Source organism: Phoenix dactylifera, chromosome 3 (assembly GCF_051530095.1).
Source record: "Phoenix dactylifera cultivar Ajwa chromosome 3, Ajwa_hap1_PhDact_Kaust_v1.1, whole genome shotgun sequence".
NCBI classification, from domain to species: domain Eukaryota; kingdom Viridiplantae; phylum Streptophyta; class Magnoliopsida; order Arecales; family Arecaceae; genus Phoenix; species Phoenix dactylifera.
The window spans coordinates 28,200,105-28,217,251 of NC_143192.1; the positions used below are offsets into that span (position 1 = coordinate 28,200,105).

At 40.9% G+C, this 17,147-nt stretch overlaps 1 non-coding gene across 1 annotated transcript; it reads left to right on the forward strand.

Annotated features, from left to right (window-relative positions):
- Positions 1–15,391: 15,391 nt before the first annotated feature.
- On the forward strand, positions 15,392–15,498 carry LOC149768020 (small nucleolar RNA R71). Its single transcript, XR_016400079.1, has one exon. It is a non-coding gene; the product is annotated as a small nucleolar RNA R71 (small nucleolar RNA).
- Positions 15,499–17,147: the final 1,649 nt, after the last annotated feature.

Here is a 17,147-nt window from a genome sequence, read left to right on the forward strand (position 1 = left end):
GGCACAGCTAGCAGGCAATCTCTAATCCTGCTCCTCTCTATACAATACCTGCCCTGCAATCAAAAACACCAAACTGGGGAGTGAGTATATAAATACTCAATGAGTGGAGTAGAGAGTACTATGCACATGAGACAAGATATAATGGTGGCTCGAGATGAAATCTCAAGATCAATAACAAGATGAACATGAACTCAACATAGAGAATATGGAATAAATCATCAATATCACCACAATCAATATCAACTCATCTGAAGCATATATGGAATAATCAAGTAAACATATATGCTACTCATGAATATGCTCAACAGATCATAATGCTGGAACATACAAATCAGGTGTCAATATGCTGAATCATCGATAAATAGCTATCGGGAGGTGGATCTTACGCCCCAGGCGAACCACAACAACTCCCTACTGCCATATGCATACATGGAATATGACACCATATCAATATGTAAATCAGGGTGTTAATATGCGAAATCATCACTAGACAGCTGTCGGGAGGTGGGTTTTACGCCCCAGGCGAACCAGCAACAACTTCCTACTGTCACATGCATATGCAGGATAAGATACCATATCGATAATGTAAATATGCTAGACAGCTGTCGGGAGGTGGGTTTTACGCCCTAGGCGAACCAGCAACAACTCCCTACTGTCACATGCATATGCAGGATAAGATACCATATCAATAATGTAAATATGCTAGACAGCTGTCGGGAGGTGGGTTTTATGCCCCAGACGAACCAGCAACAACTCCCTACTGTCACATGCATATGCAGGATAGGACACCATACCGATAATGTAAATGCTAGACAGCTATCGGAAGGTGGGTTTTACGCCCCAGGCGAACCAGCAACAACTCCCCACTATCACATGCATATGCAGGATAAGACACCACACTGATCATGTAAATGCTGGCCAGTATCCAGAACAGAAATCCATCTCACATCTATATACTAAACGGCACCTCGCAGAAATTCTACATCCGCGGAAAGCCATACTGCACCTCGCGGGGTCTTACTATGCCCGGCGGCAAGCAGAATATAAGTCGTAGGACCGGCCGATCCTACTCCTAGGGCCGTGTCCCCCCTAGGAAGGGACTGGGCTCCGCCCACCCAGAAGGCTACTATGTGCACAAAGGCCGATGTTCAACCCCATCGACTATAAGTGTCCTGCAGATACTGCCAAGCCATGCATGAATGCCATAATGCACCCTCCCAATACTCTTCTAAAAAGGGGTATGATCAAGACTACCACTCACTCGACTCCGACCCAATCATAAACTAACATCAGGGTTGGGAGTGAGGGTCAAGGAAGTGCAATACAACTCAATATACCACTAAAAAGGCTCTACAAATCTTTGGAATAGAGGAAATGAAATCAATTTACAAAAGAAATCATTTCACAATTCGGAATCAATTTGATTACTCATCAACCCCTCGTAATTCCTCTCAATGTTTCCTCAAATGCATGTACAGAATAACCAAGCATGGAGAATCAAGATTTATAGAAGAATCTGCTACAATAATTAATCAATAAGCTCAGGTGGAATCAAGTCACACTTGGCAACATTCATGAAAATGAATAAGGAATGTGCTCATGGTGCAAAGTACAAACTCCCACTCACCTGTCAATCTGGCACAGCCCAGATACGCCTCCAAAAATCTACAGCTGGCAGTGGGGAACTTCTTCCTCTTGTTCGCTAGCTTCTTGCCCAACTGATACATGCATTTACAATACATTTAGTTTTGTATCAAGGGCCATAATCTACGTGCCAATTATAACATAGGGAACTTTAATTGATTCAACTCCCCCGTTTTCTAAATCTTTTCTTTTCTTTCTTCTTTTTTCTTTTTAATTAATTAACTCACCATTTATGTGTATTAGGAACTTCCTTGCACGAGTACAAGGTCTCTTTTAGCTTGATCTAGGCTTAATACTCTATTATAGCATGAAATCCCTTATTTTTTCACCCGGATGAACAGTAACCCGGACCGATAGCCGGTTACTTCATCCCGGGTTTGATCCACTTTCCAGACTCCAAATTTGATGAAATTTTTACCTAACATTCTACACTTATAGGGGATTCCAAAAAGATAACATGCATCACCATCGAAGGCCGATTGACCCCCAAAATAATTCACCAAAATTGGGACTTCGACACAGTTTTTCCGTAATGCCGGAAAAATTTGTCGAAATCCGATTCTTCCTCTTTTAACCACCTCTACAATCCTTATCTGACCCCTCTAGACTACATCCACCCTTTGTATAGCCTAATATCATCAAAAGATTAGATAGGAATGGATATTTACCTTTTTCTTTTTGGAAATCGAGGTCCTTGCATAGAGGGAAAGGAGATCTACATTTTTTCCTTCAGCTGGCAACGCAACCGGGATCTCCTTCCTTTTCTTTTTCTTCTTCTTCCTCTTCCTTTCTTCCTTTCCTCTCCTTCTTTTTCTTCCTCTCTGTTGCGGTCTGAGAACCCCCTCCCTCTTTCCTTCTCTGCTTCATTCCGTGAGCTAGCTCAAACCCTCCAATTAAGTCACATCAAGCACTATTCAACCTTTGTTTAATATTATTAAATTTCCATTTTGCCCCTAACACTTCAATATATCTGCTGTTATGCCATTAACTTTTGATTCCTTCCAATTTTACCCTTGCCACTTCAACGCATCTACAACTATGCCATTATCTTTTGATTCCTTCCAATTTTATCCCTTATATCAATTTTAAAGGACTATTCTATCCCTTTTTATATAAAAAAATATTTTGGGGTTATTACATCCTCCCCCCTTATATAAAATTCATCCTCGAATTTAAAAGAGTAAATTACCTGATTACTCAAAGGGGTGAGTGTATCTGCTCTTCATATTCTGCTCGGTGTGGTATTGGAAATCAAATAAATTAGGAGTGTTTTACCTTCTATCTCTACCACACAGGTAGGATACACATACTTCGCTTCTATACTATCCCCTACAGGTGTACTAATAGCTAAGAGAATATGCATTAATATCTTATCCTTAGCTAACTTTTTAGCAAAATAAGGGGACACAAATGAATGGGTAGCTCCAGAATCAAATAACACTCTAGCTTTAATCTTATCAATGAGGAGCATACCTGTCACAGCTACATTCGATGCTTGTGCCTCCTGTGGATTTACCGTGAACACCCTTCCTTGCCCTCTGCCTACTGGTGCTGATGGCTGAGATGGTCCAGCACTCTACTGTGACGCTGGTGTCTGACCTCTACCTCTGCCTACAGGCCCCCTACTACTAGGCCTGTCCATCTGCACAGAAGGGTAGGATGCTAAGGGCACCAACTGCTGGGTGGCACCCTGCGGGCATTCTCTGGCAAAATGACCCGGCTGTCCACATCTGTAGCACACTCCCTGACCCATTCTGTATCTGCCAGGGTGCTGCTTCCCACATATGCCACATACTGGCCATGATTGGAGCCTAGATTCAGTTCTGGCCATATTGACTGGAGGACGAGGTACTGATGGTAGAAAAGTATCTTGTGATTGACCTCTTTCCCTCCATTTCCTCTTACGTGGGGCAAGTGGAGCTGAGCGTACAGACTGCTCCGTCGGGCACTCCGAGAGATCTACTCCCTCAGATCTACCTCTGCTGCTTTGCCCTTTCTCCACACTCATTTTTCTCTGTTCTCTTTCAGCACTTTCCTCTTTGTTTCTGGTCTCCCACTGTTTTGCTTTATCTATCAGCCTAGACAAGGTGGGGACCTCTACTGCCAGTACTGCATTATAAAGCGGAGAAATCAGACCCCGCCTAAATCTTTCTATCCTGGCAGCTTCAGTGGGGATGATGTAAGGAGCATACTTTCCCAATCTAGTGAACTTACGAGTGTACTCAGATACGCTCATTCCGGGCATCTGCTTCAGCCTCTCAAACTGAAGAGCCCGATTCTGCCTCTCAGCCGGAGACAGAAACTCATCCATCACTGCTTGCCTGAACTCTTCCCAGGTTGGAGGATTCATACTGTACAATCTGTCCTCCACTTGTCTCTGGTACCAGTCCCAGGCATCTGCCTTCATTGTAAGCCCTACAAGTTCTATAGCTCTTGCATCAGAACAAGGCAGTCTCCGTATCATCTTTTCAGTCTCCTCCAGAAATCTCTGAGGATCTTCACCTTCTTCCCCCTTAAACTCTGGGGTTCTGAGCCTAAGAAATTCCTGTACAGTAATCCCCTTATCATCTAGAGCCCGCCTGGCCAAACTTCTTGGCACAGGTACAGGAGGTGGGAGGGATACTACTGACGGGGCAGGAGGTTTTCCCCGAGCAATCTGCTCCCTCAGAGCCTGATTCTCCGCCAGTAACCGTTCCATCAATACATCTCTACTTCCTACCTCTCCTTGATCATCAACCCTCCGTCTATTAGCAGGAGGAGGTTTTTCTCTTTGGGGCTCGACATGTGCGGAACCCACATCCAATGCTATATCTGGCTCCATCCTCTTTCCAGGACGAGCAGGTCCTCTCCTTGGAGGTATTCTTTATATGTCTCTAAAGGAGTTAAAAAAAGAGGGCAGTCGTTACATTTTGAGTCATAATATATTTTACTGAATTGTAAATGACTCATAAATTAATATACAGAAAAATCCTATGCTCCATAGTATAATCCTATATTTAATCCTGACTCACCCTATTGCTCTGACAGGACACTTCTTAACCTTTGCTCTGATACCAAGCTTTGTCACGACCCCCGCCCCGTTCCCGGCGGGCCGCCGCGACGGTCCTAGGGTGCGGGTAGGCATAAGCCACCAGCCACCACGTAGAACCCTACTACCTGTCAATCATCAATAAATTCTGAAAATTTTGGCATGATGCATGCACAAAATGATCACCTTTCCTATGGTGACCTGTCAGGATTATCTCATTACATACAACAACGCTACCTGTCAGAGCAGCAATCACATAACCTGTCACATAACAAACCTGGACAATATATATCAATACATCATCACAGGCATATAACTTATCTATATAAAAATCTGGTTTCCATTCCATCCATAGTCAAACCCATATCCACAACAGGATCTATGACTGTAACTATACACTATATACACCAAAACGGTGTAAACCTCTATCTACATTATACTATACTATGGAGCGGCACAGCTAGCAGGCAATCTCTAACCCTGCTCCTCTCTATACAATACCTGCCCTGTAATCAAAAATACCAAACTGGAGAGTGAGTATATAAATACTCAATGAGTGGAGTAGAGAGTACTATGCACATGAGACAAGATATAATCATTGCTCGAGATGAAATCTCAAGATCAATAACAAGATGAACATGAACTCAACATAGAGAATATGGAATAAATCATCAATATCACCACAATCAATATCAACTCATCTGAAGCATATATGGAATAATCAAGTAAACATATATGCTACTCATGAATATGCTCAACAGATCATAATGCTGGAACATACAAATCAGGTGTCAATATGCTGAATCATCGATAAATAGCTATCGGGAGGTGGATCTTACGCCCCAGGCGAACCACAACAACTCCCTACTGCCATATGCATACATGGAATATGACACCACATCAATATGTAAATCAGGGTGTCAATATGCGAAATCATCACTAGACAGCTGTCGGGAGGTGGGTTTTACGCTCCAGGCGAACCAGCAATAACTTCCTACTGTCACATGCATATGCAGGATAAGATACCATATCGATAATGTAAATATGCTAGACAGCTGTCGGGAGGTGGGTTTTACGCCCCAGGCGAACCAGCAACAACTCCCTACTGTCACATGCATATGCAGGATAAGATACCATATCGATAATGTAAATATGCTAGACAGCTGCCAGGAGGTGAGTTTTACGCCCCAGGCGAACCAGCAACAACTCCCTACTGTCACATGCATATGCAGGATAGGACACCATACCGATAATGTAAATGCTAGATAGCTATCGGGAGGTGGGTTTTACGCCCCAGGCGAACCAGCAACAACTCCCCACTATCACATGCATATGCAGGATAAGACACCACACTGATCATGTAAATGCTGGCCAGTATCTAGACCAGAAATCCATCTCACATCTATATACTAAACGGCACCTCGCGGAAATTCTACATCCGCGGAAAGCCATACTACACCTCGCAGGGTCTTACTATGCCCGGCGGCAAGCAGAATATAAGTCGTAGGACCGGCCGATCCTACGCCTAGGGCCGTGTCCCCCCTAGGAAGGGACTGAGCTCCGCCCACCCAGAAGGCTACTATGTGCACAAAGGCCGATGTTCAACCCCATCGACTATAGGTGTCCTGCAGATACTGCCAAGCCATGCATGAATGCCATAATGCACCCTCCCAATACTCTACTAAAAAGGAGTATGATCAAGACTACCACTCACTCGACTCCGACCCAATCATAAACTGACATCAGGGTTGGAAGTGAGGGTCAAGGAAGTGCAATACAACTCAATATACCACTAAAAAGGCTCTACAAATCTTTGAAATAGAGGAAATGAAATCAATTTACAAAAGAAATCATTTCACAATTCGGAATCAATTTGATTACTCATCAACCCCTCGTAATTCCTCTCAATATTCCCTCAAATGCATGTACAGAATAACCAAGCATGAAGAATCAAGATTTATAGAGGAATCTGCTACAACAATTAATCAATAAGCTCAGGTGGAATCAAGTCACACTTGGCAACATTCATGAAAATGAATAAGGAATGTGCTCATGGTGCAAAGTACAAACTCCCACTCACCTGTCAATCTGGCACAGCCCTGATACGCCTCCAAAAATCTACAGCTGGCAGTGGAGAACTTCTTCCTCTTGTTCCCTAGCTTCTTGCCCAACTGATACATGCATTTACAATACATTTAGTTTTGTATCAAGGGCCATAATCTACGTGCCAATTATAACATAGGAAACTTTAATTGATTCAACTCCTCCGTTTCCTAAATCTTTTCTTTTCTTTCTTCTTTTTTCTTTTTAATTAATTAACTCACCATTTATGTGTATTAGGGACTTCCTTGCACGAGTACAAGGTCCCTTTTAGCTTGATCTAGGCTTAATACTCTATTATAGCATGAAATCCCTTATTTTTCCACCCGAATGAACAGTAACCCGGACGGACAGCCGGTTACTTCATCCCGGGTTTGATCCACTTTCCAGACTCCAAATTTGATGAAATTTTTACCTAACATTCTACACTTATAGGGGATTCCAAAAAGGTAAATGCATCACCATCGGAGGCCGATTGACCCCCAAAATAATTCACCAAAATTGGGACTTCGACATAGTTTTTCCGTAATGCCGGAAAAATTTGTCGAAATCCGATTCTTCCTCTTTTAACCACCTCTACAACCCTTATCTGACCCCTCTAGACTACATCCACCCTTTGTATAGCCTAATATCATCAAAAGACTAGATAGGAATGGATATTTACCTTTTTCTTTTTGGAAATCGAGGTCCTTGCGTAGAGGGGAAGGAGCTCTACGTTTTTCCCTTCAGCTGGCAACGCAATCGGGATCTCCTTCCTTTACTTTTTCTTCTTCTTCCTCTTCCTCTTCCTTTCTTCCTTTCCTTTCCTCTCCTTCTTTTTCTTCCTCTCTGTTGCCGTCTGAGAACCCCCTCCCTCTTTCTTTCTCTGCTTCATTCCGTGAGCCAGCTCAAACCCTCCAATTAAGTCACATCAAACACTATTCACCCTTTGTTTAATATTATTAAATTTCCATTTTGCCCCTAACACTTCAACATATCTGCTGTTATGCCATTAACTTTTGATTCCTTCCAATTTTACCCTTGCCACTTCAACGCATCTACAACTATGCCATTATCTTTTGATTCCTTCCAAAATTTACCCCTTATATCAATTTTAAAGGACTATTCTATTCCTTTTTATATAAAAAAATATTTTGGGGTTATTACATCCTCCCCCCTTGTATAAAATTCATCCTCGAATTTAAAAGAGTAAATTACCTGATTACTCAAAGGGGTGAGTGTATCTGCTCTTCATATTCTGCTTGGTGTGGTATTGGGAATCAAATAAATTAGGAGTGTTTTACCTGGATACACATACTTCGCTTCTATACTATCCCCAACAGGTGTACTAATAGCTAAGGGAATATGCATTAATATCTTATCCTTAGCTAACTTTTTAGCAAAATAAGGGGACACAAATGAATGGGTAGCTCCAGAATCAAATAATACTCTAGCTTTAATCTTATCAATGAGGAGCATACCTGTCACAGCTACATTCGATGCCTGTGCCTCCTGTGGATTTACCGTGAACACCCTTCCTTGCCCTCTGCCTACTGGTGCTGATGGCTGAGATGGTCTAGCACTCTGCTGTGATGCTGGTGTCTGACCTCTACCTCTGCCTACAGGCCCCCTACTACTAGGCCTGTCCATCTGCACAGAAGGGTAGGATGCTAAGGGCACCAACTGCTGGGTGGCACCCTGCGGGCATTCTCTGGCAAAATGACCCAGCTGTCCACATCTGTAGCATACTCCCTGACCTATTCTGTATCTGCCAGGGTGCTGCTTCCCACATATGCCACATACTGGCCATGATTGAAACCTAGATTCAGTTCTGGCCATATTGACTGGAGGACGAGGTACTGATGGTAGAAAAGTATCTTGTGATTGACCTCTTTCCCTCCATTTCCTCTTACGTGGGGCAAGTGGAGCTGAGCGTACAGACTGCTCCGTCGGTTACTCCGAGAGATCTACTCCCTCAGATCTACCTCTGCTGCTTTGCCCTTTCTCCACACTCATTTTCCTCTGTTCTCTTTCAGCTCTTTCCTCTTTGTTTCTGGTCTCCCACTGTTTTGCTTTATCTATCAGCCTAGACAAGGTGGGGACCTCTACTGCCAGTACTGCATTATAAAGCGGGGAAATTAGACCCCGCCTAAATCTTTCTATCCTGGCAGCTTCAGTGGGGATGATATAAGGAGCATACTTCCCCAATCTAGTGAACTCACGAGTGTACTCAGATACGCTCATTCCGGGCATCTGCTTCAGCCTCTCAAACTGAAGAGCCCGATTCTGCCTCTCAGCCGGAGACAGAAACTCATCCATCACTGCTTGCCTGAACTCTTCCCAGGTTGGAGGATTCCTACTGTACAATCTGTCCTCCACTTGTCTCTGGTACCAGTCCCAGGCATCTTCCTTCATTGTAAGCCCTACAAGTTCTATAGCTCTTGCATCAGAACAAGGCAGTCTCTGTATCATCTTTTCAGTCTCCTCCAGAAATCTCTGAGGATCTTCACCTTCTTCCCCCTTAAACTCCGGGGTTCTGAGCCTAAGAAATTCCTGTACAGTAATCCCCTCATCATCTAGAGCCCGCCTGGCCAAACTTCTTGGCACAGGTACAGGAGGTGGGAGGGATACTACTGACGGGGCAGGAGGTTTCCCCCGAGCAATCTGCTCCCTCAGAGCCTGATTCTCCGCCAGTAACCGTTCCATCAATACATCTCTACTTCCTACCTCTCCTTGATCATCAACCCTCTGTCTATCAGCAGGAGGAGATTTTTCTCTTTGGGGCTCGACATGTGCGGAACCCACATCCAATGCTATATCTGGCTCCATCCTCTTTCCAGGACGAGCAGGTCCTCTCCTTGGAGGTATTCTTTATATGTCTCTAAAGGAGTTAAAAAGAGAGGGCAGTCGTTACACACTGAGTCATAATATATTTTACTGAATTGTAAATGACTCATAAATTAATATACAGAAAAATCCTATGCTCCATAGTATAATCCTATACTTAATCCTGACTCACCCTATTGCTCTGACAGGACTCTTCTTAACCTTTGCTCTGATACCAAGCTTTGTCACGACCCTCGCCCCGTTTCCGGCGGGCCGCCGCGACGGTCCTAGGGTGCGGGTAGGCATAAGCCACCAGCCACCACGTAGAACCCTACTACCTATCAATCATCAATAAATTCTGAAAATTTTGGCATGATGCATGCACAAAATGATCACCTTTCCTATGGTGACCTGTTAGGATTATCTCATTACATACAACAACGCTACCTGTCAGAGCAGCAATCACATAACCTGTCACATAACGAACCTGGACAATATATATCAATACATCATCACAGGCATATAACTTATCTATATAAAAATCTGGTTTTCATTCCATCCATGGTCAAACCCATATCCACAACAGGATCTATGACTGTAACTATACACTATATACACCAAAAGGGTATAAACCTCTATCTACATTATACTATACTATGGAGCGGCACAGCTAGCAGGCAATCTCTAACCCTGCTCCTCTCTATACAATACCTGCCCTGCAATCAAAAATACCAAACTGGGGAGTGAGTATATAAATACTCAGTGAGTGAAGTAGAGAGTACTATGCACATGAGACAAGATATAATCATGGCTCGAGATGGAATCTCAAGATCAATAACAAGATGAACATGAACTCAGCATAGAGAATATGGAATAAATCATCAATATCACCACAATCAATATCAACTCATCTGAAGCATATATGGAATAATCAAGTAAACATATATGCTACTCATGAATATGCTCAACAGATCATAATGCTGGAACATACAAATCAGGTGTCAATATGATGAATCATCGATAAATAGCTATCGGGAGGTGGATCTTACGCCCCAGGCGAACCACAACAACTCCCTACTGCCATATGCATACATGGAATATGACACCACATCAATATGTAAATCAGGGTGTCAATATGCGAAATCATCACTAGACAGCTGTCGGAAGGTGGGTTTTACGCTCCAGGCGAACCAGCAACAACTTCCTACTGTCACATGCATATGCAGGATAAGATACCATATCGATAATGTAAATATGCTAGACAGCTGTCGGGAGGTGGGTTTTACGCCCCAGGCGAACCAGCAACAACTCCCTACTGTCACATGCATATGCAGGATAAGATACCATATCAATAATATAAATATGACAGCTGTCGGAAGGTGGGTTTTACGCCCCAGGCGAACCAGCAACAACTCCCTACTGTCACATGCATATGCAGAATAGGACACCATACCGATAATGTAAATGCTAGACAGCTATCGGGAGGTGGGTTTTACGCCCCAGGCGAACCAGCAACAACTCCCCACTATCACATGCATATGCAGGATAAGACACCACACTGATCATGTAAATGCTGGCCAGTATCCAGACCAGAAATTCATCTCACATCTATATACTAAACGGCACCTCGCGGGAATTCTACATCCGCGGAAAGCCGTACTGCTCAATACAACTCAATATACCACTAAAAAGGCTCTACAAATCTTTGAAATAGAGGAAATGAAATCAATTTACAAAAGAAATCATTTCACAATTCGGAATCAATTTGATTACTCATCAACCCCTCGTAATTCCTCTCAATGTTCCCTCAAATGCATGTACAGAATAACCAAGCATGAAGAATCAAGATTTATAGAGGAATCTGCTACAACAATTAATCAATAAGCTCAGGTGGAATCAAGTCACACTTGGCAACATTCATGAAAATGAATAAGGAATGTGCTCATGGTGCAAAGTGCAAACTCCCACTCACCTGTCAATCTGGCACAGCCCTGATACGCCCCCAAAAATCTACAGCTGGCAGTGGAGAACTTCTTCCTCTTGTTTCCTAGCTTCTTGCCCAACTGATACATGCATTTACAATACATTTAGTTTTGTATCAAGGGCCATAATCTACGTGCCAATTATAACATAGGGAACTTTAATTGATTCAACTCCTCCGTTTCCTAAATCTTTTCTTTTCTTTCTTCTTTTCTCTTTTTAATTAATTAACTCACCATTTATGTGTATTAGGGACTTCCTTGCACGGGTACAAGGACCCTTTTAGCTTGATCTAGGCTTAATACTCTATTATAGCATGAAATCCCTTATTTTTCCACCCGAATGAACAGTAACCCGGACGGACAGCCGGTTACTTCATACCGGGTTTGATCCACTTTCCAGACTCCAAATTTGATGAAATTTTTACCTAACATTCTACACTTATAGGGGATTCCAAAAAGATAAATGCATCACCATCGGAGGCCGATTGACCCCCAAAATAATTCACCAAAATTGGGACTTCGACATAGTTTTTCCGTAATGCCGGAAAAATTTGTCGAAATCCGATTCTTCCTCTTTTAACCACCTCTACAACCCTTATCTGACCCCTCTAGACTACATCCACCCTTTGTATAGCCTAATATCATCAAAAGACTAGATAGGAATGGATATTTACCTTTTTCTTTTTGGAAATCGAGGTCCTTGCGTAGAGGGGAAGGAGATCTACGTTTTCTCCTTCAGCTGGCAACGCAACCGGGATCTCCTTCCTTTTCTTTTTCTTCTTCTTCCTCTTCCTTTCTTCCTTTCCTTTCCTCTCCTTCTTTTTCTTCCTCTCTGTTGCGGTCTGAGAACCCCCTCCCTCTTTCCTTCTCTGCTTTATTCTGTGAGCCAGCTCAAACCCTCCAATTAAGTCACATCAAGCACTATTCACCCTTTGTTTAATATTATTAAATTCCCATTTTGCCCCTAACACTTCAACATATCTGCTGTTATGCCATTAACTTTTGATTCCTTCCAATTTTACCCTTGCCACTTCAACGCATCTACAACTATGCCATTATCTTTTGATTCCTTCCAATTTTACCCCTTAATCTATTTTAAAGGACTATTCTATCCCTTTTTATATAAAAAAATATTTTGGGGTTATTACAAAGATTAGATTCTTCTCCTCACACCGAATTAAGACTAGCCTTAAATGGTCCACACAGTTTTCAAAAGAGGAGCCGAAAACCAAAAAATCATCCATGAAGACTTCCAAAAAGCGCTCAACCATGTCAGAGAAAATACTGAGCATGCATCTTTGGAAGGTTGCAGGAGCATTACATAATCCAAATGACATTCTCTTGTAAGCAAAAGTGCCAAAAGGACATGTAAAAGTGGTCTTTTTCTGATCTTCAAGATCAATTGCAATTTGGTTATAACCGGAATAGCCATCTAGGAAGCAATAAAATTTATGACCTACCAACCTTTCTAAGATTTGATCAATAAAAGGTAGAGGAAAGTGATCCTTCCTAGTGACAGAATTAAGTTTTCTATAGTCAATGCATACACGCCAACTAGTGGGGACCCTAGTTGGAACTAATTCATTGTTGGCATTTTTGACTACAGTAACACCAGATTTTTTCGGGACCATTTGGGTTAGACTTACCCATTTACTATCTGAAATTGGGTAGATCATACCCGCATCCAGAAGTTTCAGAACTTCTGCCCAACCACATCCTTCATGTTTGGGTTCAATCGACGTTGAGGTGGACAAGAAGGTTTAGCATCAGCTTCTAGGTGGATTCTATGAGTGCAAATTGAGGAACTAATTCCCTTGATATCAGCAATTGTCCACCCTATTGCTCCCTTATGTTCCTTGAGAATTTCTAACAATTTTAATTCTTGACTTTGTTCGAGTTGGGATGATATGATCACAGAAAAAGTCTCTTCTTGACCAAGGTATGCGTACTTGAGCTCAGATGGCAAAGGTTTTAGCTCAAGTTTAGGTGCTTGAACACTAGATGGTAAAGGACTACTGTTACGAGAGGGTAACTCTTGGAAACGAGATTTCTACCTATCTGTATCCAATAAAGGAGCTGAATCTAATATAGCATTGATTTCTCTAAAATCCTGGTTTATCTCTGTATTTTCGAAATGAGTTAGGCATGTGTCTAAAGGATCAGAAGAAAGAGATGGGACAAGAGCATCTTCTACAATGGAGTCGATCAGATTAACTCCATGAATTTCATCACTTTCGTTGTCATTATCGGGTTGTTTGTAAATGTTAAATATATTAAAATCTATAGTCATATTTTCAAATGACATTTTCATTATTCCATTTCGACAGTTGATCAAAGCATTGGAAGTAGCTAGAAATGGGCGGCCTAGAATGACAGGTATTGGAGTGGTACAATTCATGACAGGCTGGGTATCTAATACTATGAAGTCGACTGAAAAATAGAATTTATCAATTTGGACAAGTACATCCTCGACTACTCCTCTTGGTATCTTTATAGATTGATTGGCAAGTTGGAGAGTAACCTTGGTGGGTTTTAGTTCACCAAGTCCTAACTGTGTTCATAAACTGAATGGGGCAGTAAGTTAACACTTGCACCTAAATCAAAAAAGGCTCGTTGTATCCTGAAGTTTCCTATGATGCAAGATATGGTAGAACAACCAGGATCTTTATACTTAGGTGGGGTGTTGTGTTTGAGAATAGCACTCACCTGTTCAGTTAGAAAAGCTTCCTTTTGTACGTAAAGCTTTCGTTTTATGGTATAAAAATCTTTTAAAAATTTGGCATAAGATGGGATTTGCTTAATGGCATCTAATAAAGGAATGTTAATCTTTACTAGTTTAAAGATATCCAGAATTTCTTGGTCAGGTATTCCCTTTTTAGCTGCAAGCAAGCGCTGAGGGAATGGACCAACTATCTTGTGATGGGGTATTGGATCATCTTGTTCGTTATTATTTTCATCCTTTTTTTCAATAGATTTTTCAGGTTTGTCATCCTTCATTGGAATTTCTTTGTTAATTATTTTTCCACTACGAAGGGTTGTGACAGACTTAACTTGTTCAAATTTAGGTTGGGATGAACTTGCTTCATGGACCTCATATTGACCCTTTGGGTTAGATTGAGGTTGGGCTGGAAATGTCCCTTTTTCCCTAACATTGAGTTGAGCCTCAATTCTACCTACAGAATTTTTAAGTTCTTGGAGTGATTGCATTGTATTCTGATTTATTTGAGTCTGCCCTTGCATGAAAGTTTGCAAAGTATCTTCAAGGGATTTCCTATGTGGTGGCACATAAGGAGTAGGAACAGAATTTCCTTGAGATTCATTGGCAGTGGGTCCATGTCTCCAACTAAAGTTAGGATGGTTTCGCCAATTAGGATTATATGTTTCTGAAAATGGTCTTTTATAAGTATTGATGAAATTTGCTTGATCATGCAACACTTCTTGAAAAACAGGGATTGTAGGACAATCCTTGGTCACATGTACATTGCTCTCGCAAATTCCACATATACTTTCAACAATAGTTTGTGCTTTTCCTATATTGGCCTCGCTTAATTCCATGGCTTCAACCTTCCTAGTCAGATTAACAATTTTTACATTGACATCATTATCTTCTTTAATAAGATATATTCCTCCTTTTGCATTAGGTGCTATTTTAGATTTTTCATTTTTATCTATTGTATCCCAAGCTTGTGCATTTTCTGCTAAAAGATCAAAATAATCCCAGGCTTCATTTGGTTCCTTACTCATGAATTCACCGTTACATATCATTTCTACAAATTGTCTCATATTGGAGGACAAACCATCATAAAAGAAACTAATGACCCTCCAAATTTCATATCCATGATGTGGGCAAGCAAGCAGAAGGTCCTTAAATCTTTCCCAACATTGAAAAAATGTTTCTCCATCTTTTTGTGCGAAGTTCATGATATTTCTTCTAAGTGTATTTGTTTTATGTGTTGGGAAAAATTTCTTTAAAAATTCTCTTGTCATTTCTTGCCAGGTAGCTATGGTCCTAGGCCTTAAGGAGTGTAACCATGACTTAGCTTTTTCCTTTAAAGAAAAAGGAAATAACTTAAGCTTAACTACCTCTTCAGTGACATCATTGAAATGAAGTGTTGAACACACTTCATCAAATTCTTTCAGGTGCAAATAGGGACTTTCAGAGTCAAGTCCGTGAAACTTTGGGAGTAATTGGATTATTCCAAGTTTCATGTCAAAAGCTCCCGCAGCAGTAGGAATAACCATACAGGATGGGGTACTGGTCCTAGTGGGTTGTAGATAATCACGAAGCGTTCTAATAGGTAAGTCATTTTGAAATTCATTGTCTTCCTGATTACTATTATTATCTTCCATTTGATTATTTGAATTTTAAACAATTAAATTTTTATCTCTTGATTCAACTCGAAATAATCTATTCGTTTTATCTCTCTCCCACAACAGCATATACTAAAATTTTATTTTATTTTATATTTATATATATATATATATTAATACAAGTACCACCTAAAGAGATCTAAACAAACACTCTAACAAAAATTTAATTAAAATTAAACATGCATTAAAACATCACCCAACAATTTCTAATGTTTTTCTAAAAATTTTAGACAGCTCCTAACTGGTTTGAAGAGGACACCTAAGCCTCCAATCCGGTCTAGTAACCTTAGTCGACCAGGTAAGCTTCCAGGTAAGTGGAGGGGTCACGATGCGTGTACCAAAGGTTCCACTTAAAATCCACTTTCCTCGAACAGAAATTGTCTCCCTTCAATTACTTAAAGGGACAAAGCTTGCCTAGACATCGATCCGGGCCACAGAGCAAAATTGGTGCAACTTTCAGTGGTCTTCGTCCTATTGAGCTCGAATATCCTTAGGGGCCAACGTCTAGTTGATTTTAATTAGGCTTAGGATATTTATGCACTGGGATGATTTTTTGGGCTAAGAACGAGTGATGAAATCCCGACCTTATCTTTTTAATGGGTTCAGCCCTTAGATTATTTTATGCAAATGCTTTATACTATATGCAACAATCAAGAAGATTTTTAACATTTTATGTCATGACATTAAATTACATTTGAATAGTTGATCAAACAAACTAGCTAAATTTTTATTTATTTATTTATTTATTTATTATATTTTTTATTATATTTTTTTTATTATTTTTTTTAACAAAAGTAAAATTTTAATCTAGATTAAAATAGGACTAGTATGAACAAAACAGAAAAATTAATTTAAATACTCACGGCCGGAGTTCGTGTTAGATGTATGTCCTAGAAGCCAATCTGGCGGACACATTATTAATTCTGGGACATAAATTTGTACTTGATTTTATTATTATTGAATAATAAATGGGCATTCTTTTACCTTTGCCGATGACTATTCACGATATGGGTATGTGTATCTTATGAGATACAAATCTGAGTCTTTTGAAAAGTTCAAAGAGTTCAGAAATGAAGTAGAAAAACAGACCGCAAAAACCCTTAAGGTTCTTCGATCAGATTGAGGAGGAGAATACCTTAGTGGAGAATTCCGGGATTATCTCAAGGAGAATGGCATAGTCTCACAATGGACGCCTCCAGGAACACCTCAACTCAACG